Source organism: Vigna radiata, chromosome 8, assembly GCF_000741045.1.
Source record: "Vigna radiata var. radiata cultivar VC1973A chromosome 8, Vradiata_ver6, whole genome shotgun sequence".
Taxonomy (NCBI): Eukaryota; Viridiplantae; Streptophyta; class Magnoliopsida; order Fabales; family Fabaceae; genus Vigna; species Vigna radiata.
The window spans coordinates 45,636,687-45,644,846 of NC_028358.1; the positions used below are offsets into that span (position 1 = coordinate 45,636,687).

At 32.3% G+C, this 8,160-nt stretch overlaps 1 non-coding gene across 1 annotated transcript; it reads left to right on the forward strand.

Moving 5' to 3' along the window:
* The first annotated feature begins 2,009 nt into the window (after nucleotides 1–2,009).
* LOC106772534 lies at nucleotides 2,010–7,256 on the forward strand. Its single transcript, XR_002669528.1, has 11 exons — nucleotides 2,010–2,245; nucleotides 2,351–2,536; nucleotides 2,620–2,692; nucleotides 2,772–2,846; nucleotides 2,953–3,014; nucleotides 3,104–3,172; nucleotides 3,535–3,563; nucleotides 3,639–3,846; nucleotides 3,946–4,200; nucleotides 5,091–6,096; nucleotides 6,963–7,256. It is a non-coding gene; the product is annotated as an uncharacterized protein At2g33490 (transcript).
* Nucleotides 7,257–8,160: the final 904 nt, after the last annotated feature.

Below are 8,160 nucleotides of genomic sequence, written 5' to 3' on the forward strand. Positions count from 1 at the left end.
GTAGATGAGAGAAGTACAATGGGTGTAGAAAGATGATATGAAGGAGTGAAAAGGGTAGATGAGAGAAGTACAATGGGTGTATATAAATGGGTGTAGAAAAGATGTAGAAATGGTGTAGAAATGATGTAGAAATAAATGGGTGAACCCACTTTGACGAACTTTGCAATGTAGGCCTTTATTCTTTGTCCATCTAACTATCCAAATAAATAGGTCAGATTAATTTATTATGTTACTCCTAAGGTAATATGATAATGAAAATAATGATTGGTTAAGTAACAGTTTAAGAAAATGCAAAATAATATAAATTAATACTTATATATATATATATATATATATAATAATAATAATAATAATAATAATAATAATAATAATAATAATAATAATAATAAGTTTATTCTTCTAGATAGTTAAATAACGTAATAGTAGGTTTTATACCCAAACTTTTATCTCTTTTACAAAGTTGTTCTTAACTTAATAAATTCATCTTTTGATTATTGTTATAAAATATTCTTCTTTAAAAGTCAGTTATATATAAAGACCTTTGGAAGTTGTTAGTCACTGGGAAACAAAGAGATATAATTTGTTATTTGTATTGCGTATATTCTTGTAGACATGAGAATTACCTTAAATGTTTTCCACAAACATAAATTAGAAAACTGATACAATTTTGTTTTTATTTAAATTTTAAATTTTGTTTTTTTTTTAAGTTGTAATGTTTTATATTCTTAATTGGGCTTCAAACTGTAGTATTCCACCAAAAGTGAATACTACGATAGACAGAAAACTCAAATTCTTTCACATAAAAAGAAGAAAAATATTTTTTGGTACCCAACAATTACTTGATAACCCTCTTTTTATTATTAATAATTTTGTTATTTTATAAATGTATTATTATTATTATTATTTATCAATGAATATTTTTATTAATATTAATATTAATATTATTTTTATTATTAAAAAATATTTATTAAATTATTATTATTATTATTATTATTATTCTTGTATTTTTTATTTATTGGTATTATTTATTATTATTATTATATCGTGTTATTTAATTAAATAAGGTAAGTTATATAATGTAACAATAACTGATTTTGTATATAACATAACATGTAATGTAATTTGTAAATTTCAAATTACTGGAATGGATAAATATGTAATATAATAAAGTTCAGATGACCTTTTTTTTTCTTCTTGTTATTATTAACAGAATAGAAAAGTGTAATGAATAAAAATACAAACAGGAACCATCCTAGTTCATTCTTTCTGGTCAGAATACATTTTTATAAACAAACAGCATTGATAATTATATGGTCCTTAAAAAATTAATTTTTGTATAAAGAGAAAAAAAAATAAATATAAAATAGATATACAAATTTTTTTGGACGTGGAAATATAATGAGGTGGCCATAGATATGTAAATGCAGCAATATTTGCTTTAAAAGTAATATAAATTTCAAAAAAGAAGAAAAGAAAAAAAAGAAAAACTTCAATATAACTCGGATTGAATTTTGTTTTTTAAAATTAAGGTTTAAATATAGATTTTTTCTTAACTTTTAAAAATTAATTTAATATTTCATTTTTAATATTATTTGAACTTAATTTTTTTTAATTAAATTTTGTTAAATTTATCAGTGATCAATTGTGTTCTTTAACTAATATTGAAGTATAAATAATTTAAATATTATTATGAGATACATTTAATTTGTGAAATAAATTTTACAAAATTTAATTAAAAATAAAATTTTTAAAATTAAAAATAGTTTAATTAAAATTTTGAAAAAAAAAATAATTTTAACTAAAATTGAAAAAAAAATCTTAAAACTAAAATAAAAATGAACAGGAATATTGAAAGTAAATGACTTGCGATTCACGTCAGGAAACACGTTTTGTTGACAAAAAAAATAAAATGAAAGGCTTATTTTTCTTTGTTCCCTTCAGGAATCATGGTCTGGTCTTCTATTCTCGAAACTGCTTTGAACTTAATATTTTGTTTTCTTTTGTAAACGGTCAAACATTTCGGGGATGATTTCGCCCACACTATTACATCTCCAATTATACTCTCATTGACCATACAAAACTATGCGAATGCAAAATTAGTTCAGATGTTAAAAACATTTATTTAATTATATATTTGTTAATTAAATGCTGGATGTGTTGGAATGTAGGAGGAAGATTAGGTTTAATAAAGAAATTGTGTTGAAACGCGGGAGAGAAAAGGAAAAAGCCAAGAAAGAAAGAAATAGTAATAAGAGTTTGTTAATTGGATTTGGAATTTGGGAGCTCAGCTCAGCTCAGCTCAACTTGTTATGCAGTTACCTCCCTCACTGACTTACCATTCATTCATCAGACGCAGAGAGAGATAGAGAGAGATAGAGAGCGAAGTCGCGGTCCTCTGATCCATTCCTTTGCGTAAAAGATGAAGAGGTCTCTGAGAAAGTTGGGAGTTCTGACGTTAGAGAAGCATCACCACCATCGTGACCGCTCTAACATTCTGCCTTTGTCCCAGTTAGAGGACCTCGCTCAGGCTACCCAGGTTTTTCTTTTCTTTCCTTTCAATTTTAATTTTAGGGTTCAATTTCTAATTCATATTCATACTCATCTCTTTTTCCACTTCAGGACATGGAAGACATGAGAGACTGCTACGATAGCTTGCTTTCCGCGGCTGCCGCTGCCGCCAACAGTGCTTATGGTATGGTATCTCCTGTTCCTATTCCTTTCTATTTTTTTTTTTAAGACAGATCAATTATGGAAACTTTCTTCTCTTCCAGAATTCTCAGAGTCCTTGGGAGAATTGGGCTCTTGCCTTCTTCAGAACACCGCCTTGCATGACGATGAAGAAAGCGGTACTATGCTCTTATCTCTCCTACACTACAAAACTCACTCATCATACCCAACTACCAACTGACTTCCTCTCTCTCTTGCTATTTTTGATTTGATGCTCTCATGCAGGCAAAGTTCTCATAATGCTCGGTAAAATGCAGTTTCAACTCCAGAAGCTCATTGATAAATATGTCAGTCCCTACTCATTCACTGCTAACCTAAATCTTCAACTATCTCTCTCTTTGCTTTTCTAATCCTTTTTCCCTTTTTGCAATTTCAGCGCTCTCATATTACCCAGACAATTACCGTTCCCTCGGATTCTCTTCTCAATGAACTTCGAATTGTTGAGGTTTCTTCTATTTAATCCAATCTTTATCTCCTCCATTCATGTTTTGAGTACCCTTCTTTATTTGCTTCTTAATATTACCACCCTTTTTAACTCCCTTACAGTACGCCCATCAACACAATTATTTCAATGATTATATTTCATCCAAAAAAGATTCCTAGCTTCTTTTCTTTCCGACAAATTTAATATGTTAGTTTTATCTTAGTGGGTACTCCAACCTCCGACCACCTTTCTCTACCTTCACCTCCAACCCAACCTTATATCCCAACAACATTCCTCGCTTATTTGTCGAATTTACCATATCTTGCTCTATTCCTTTTGCAAATGCTTATTTATTATTTATTTTTTCCTTCACGTTGAAACAGGAGATGAAGAGACATTGTGACGAAAAAAGGTTTGGCGTGTTGTATTGGATATAATTGTTTTTGGATGTGATTCGCGTCTTATCTTTTCGGTCTATAATCTGCAGAGTTGTATATGAGTCCATGTTAACAAGATATAGAGAAAGAGGTAGGTCTAGAAGCGGAAGAGCAGAGACTATTTCCTTGCAGCAGTTACAAATTGCTCGTGATGAATATGATGAGGAGGCCACCTTATTTGTTTTCCGCTTGAAATCTCTGAAGCAAGGTCAATCGTGGAGCCTTCTAACACAGGCAGCACGTCACCATGCAGCTCAGGTTTTGCTTGTTCCCAACATTTATTTTTCAGATGTGGGAGAGTTATTCATTTTTAATATTTCTTTCCTTTGATACTGCCTCCTTTATCCCCCGAAACAGTTGTGTTTCTTCAAGACAGCAGTTAAATCTCTTGAGACAGCAGAGCCGCACGTAAAATTAGTAACAGAACAACATCACATTGATTACCACTTCATTGGTATTGAAGGGGAGGACGAGGACGAAGATGAAGATGAAGATGAGGATGAGGATGAAGATGGTGACAGCCATGATCAGAATGATGATGGGGAGCTGAGTTTTGACTATACACAAAATGAACACGAGCAAGATGTTTCTACATTAGACAACTCAAAGAAGGTGACTGCCTTTCGAAACTAGAAAAATTAGTATTGTCTTTTAACGTCTTTTGAATATTTCAATCACATTGAGAAATGAACATGATCAAGATGTTTCTACATTAAACAACTCAAACTACCTTTCGAAACTAGAAAAAGTCAATCACATTGAGAAATGAACATTACCATGATTGAGCAACCAGTCCAGCAAACCTGCATCAATATGAGTAGGAATTCATTGAGCACACAATTAGTGATAGATGTCGGGTGTGATGATGGGAAGTAGGCCCCCTATCCACCTTACATCCCACCTAAACCTCTCACGGAATTTCGTATTCCTCCTGCTATACACTCCCCATATTCTCTCCCCTCTATTTTCATTCCCAGCAGTTGTGGTTTTAAAGCCTAAGTGATGTTCTTATGTGCAGGAACTTTTCATCTGTAATATTTGTTTTCAAATGTAATTTTATTGTTTTTGTGTACACAACTAATTCGGTTTGGATGAAAACTGGAAGGGTGGATTAAGAACTAAGAAAATCCAGAATATAACCTGGAATATCAATATCTCTTGTCTATCCATATAGTTTATATGAAAGTTGTACACTGACCTTATGATTTTCAATTTTTTGGATCATATCCATACTTCTGGTTTTATTTTTTGTCTATAAAAAGCTTAGGTTGGCCCAATTACTCTCTTTTTGAAATGTTGAGTCATGCATGCTTCTTCAACCCATAAAAGCAAAGGTAGGGAAAAACAAAAACCTCACGGGATTTAGGACTGGAAATACTACACAGAGTGATATATATGACCCAAGTGGAGGCCTCTTGATGCATTTGAAGCGAGATTCGTTAATCTCCTCATAATCTAAAATTTTTGAACTCTTATAAATATGCGTGTTGTTTAATGTGTAGGAAAACTTGGATAAGCTTCGCAGGAATTCATTCTCCTTCAGGGCTAGGTCAGCGAGCCAATCTGCCCCACTTTTAGCTGATGATAAATGTGATTCTAGAGAAAGGTTGAGACAGATGCGGCCAACTTTATCACGGAAGTTCAATTCATATGTGCTGCCTACACCAGTTGATGCAAAGAGTTCCGTATCTCCGACATCAAGTAAGCAAGTACCTTCCAAAATAAAGGCAAATTTAGATGAGCCTATGAAGAATTTGTGGCATTCATCCCCACTGGAACAGAAGAAATATGGAAAAACTTCTGGGGATGGGGCATTTTCTGGTCCGAATGTTAGGACTGCGCAGTCTGTAGTCAAGGAGAGTAATACCAATACTGCGTACACTAGATTGCCACCTCCTTTAATTGATGGTAATTTATCCTCAAATCATGACTTTGTTACTGCTTACTCTAAAAAGATTAAAAGACAAGCCTTTTCTGGTCCATTGGTAAGTAATGCTTGGCCAACCAAGCCTGTTTCCGTAGAGAGTGTCCAGTTGTTTTCTGGACCTCTTTTACGGACATCAATTCCTCAGTTTCCAACATCATCATCTCCAAAAGTATCTCCTAGTGCTTCTCCCCCTCTTTCATCTTCACCAAAAATAAATGAGCTTCATGAACTTCCAAGGCCTCCAACCATTTCCGCAACCAATTCTAAGCTTTTAGGTTTGGTGGGTCATTCAGGTCCATTGGTGTCCCGAGGTCACCAGCTTTCTGCTCGAAATAATTTGGTTACATCAAATGCAGCATCTCCCTTGCCAATGCCTCCTTCAGCAATGGCTCGAAGTTTCTCCATACCTTCTAGCAGTGCTAAAGTTACAGCATTAGATGGGTCAAGACCTCCAGAAGACCCCAACAGATCATCAACATCCGAGTATGTTGATTCTCCTCCTCCGTTGTACATTGCTTCATCTACTAGTTAGCCATCGTGAGACGGCTGTCACACTGTTGCTCGGGTTGCCTTGTCTGAAGGTAATATTTAAAATGGACTATTTTTGTTTAATTACTTGTTTTTTGTTTTCATGGTTTAAGTATTTGTTATTAATTATTGAGTGTAATTAAGTTTCATGTTAAATTGAAAAGTCTACCTGGTTTCAAGAGAAAAAATATGGACACGAGGGTTATCACTCAATCCCATATATTAAGTTCATGGAAAGCCCTATATTTATTATGTTCTTTCATAGACACCTCTTCACATACTAGAAATGTGAATTGGCATTGAATCTATTTGAAGTGAAAGCACGGGATCTTTAAGCTGTTTGAATTGGTAGAAAGGATTTAAATTAAATGACATTAACTATGCTGTTTGGATTTCTTAAAACGAAATGCTAGCGGGCATCTCTAGGGTGTTTGATTAAGGAAGGAAAAGTAGAAATATTTAATGAACTCAAAAACATGTATTATACAGAAATTTGAAAACGCAATAACATTTTGTACTTTATTTGCGAAGTATTTATAAGCCTTTAATAGGGTGAAAAGTAGATGTTCCTTAACCATTGTTCAAAGGGCACTGTTTACCAATACGCTTCTTAATACTAAAAATAATGGAATGGAACATGACGGATTCTATGTCATCCTATTCAACCAATACTCTGATTTTTCTTCACCCTCTTGATTCCCCTCCTCCCAAACTTTGGGTTGGACGAGGCCTCTGAAACAACAGAATAGAATCTCTATTCAAATTTAGTTACTCCCAGTCCATTCTTTTTCATTCCAATTTGTAGAAGCCTGCATGGTATGTTTTTACACATTTAAAACCAAAATTGGCTTACTATGCTCGTAGTATAAATAATCCTATAAGCAAAATTTATTTAACTCAGTTTATTTCTTGATTTCAGGGATGTACATGCTTATATTAATAATATTCAATGGCCCAGGTATGGTACTTAAGCAGATTAACTGTTTTTAAGAAGGTATGCTCTATTCAATATCGTGAGGGTCAAGTTTTGTTTCTCATAGTTTGGTACGGTTGCAAATCTGTAAATATTCCTCTATAATTCTTTTTCTGTCGTTATTATTGTTAATTCACCCAGCAATGGGAGCGATTATTCTGTTTTTTATTTTTAGTGAAATAAATGACCATGTATTGAGCTATCGAATTTTTCATTTAAGCAAACTATTTAGCTCCTTAATGCGAGAAAGCTCACTTTAGGTCGAAAAGTGACATAAATAGTTCTAAATCTTACTACAATACCCTCTTAATCTTTTTAATTACAACACTATTCAATTTTAAGGAACCATTGGAGTCTTCACATTCAGTTTATATTTTTTTTCATTAGAAACTTTGGTCAAAAGCTCTCTTGAAACCCCGGTAATGCCACTGCCAATTGCTATGCTTGGATTCTTTATTCTTTATTTAAGGTTATTTTGGATAAAACACATGTGTAAATTGTTTTACTCATTTCTTTCTCCGCAATAAATATGTGTAAAATAGTGTAAGGGATAAGGTATAATAGGGGGGAATATGTTATTGAAATTTTAACTATAAGAAAAAAAATTACAGGTCCCTGGAATTAAATGCAAAGATATTTTTTAAATAGCATCAATAAATGGAACTATGGAAGTTGGAATCTGTTAATATTTGGGTTTTTCATATTAAAGGAAAACAAAGTCTCCAATAGGTCACACATTGATCTTGGGCACCAAATTTTTTGGAAGAACACAAACTTCTTAATGAGTAACGATTTCAATAGTCACATTATCTCTTTATTTATTTATTTTGTTTTGCCTTATGGGTAGTAGAAAGAAAAAGTTTGTAGGATTTGGTGCGACAATTTAACGTATCAATTCCCTTGTTAGTAATATTGTCACATCAATAGGGGCTTATACATTGAAAATATAACATGTATGCAATCCTGAATGAAAACAGGACAGGTATAACTAGTGTTTTTGGCTAAAAGAATATGTCTCATTATTTATCTTTTTAAATATTTACAATTTTTCATAGATGTTCACGATAATGTTTTATTTTGCTTCTTATTTTTAAATTTAATTATTTAAAAACAACTTTTCCAAATTTAAATTAAATAAAAAAAT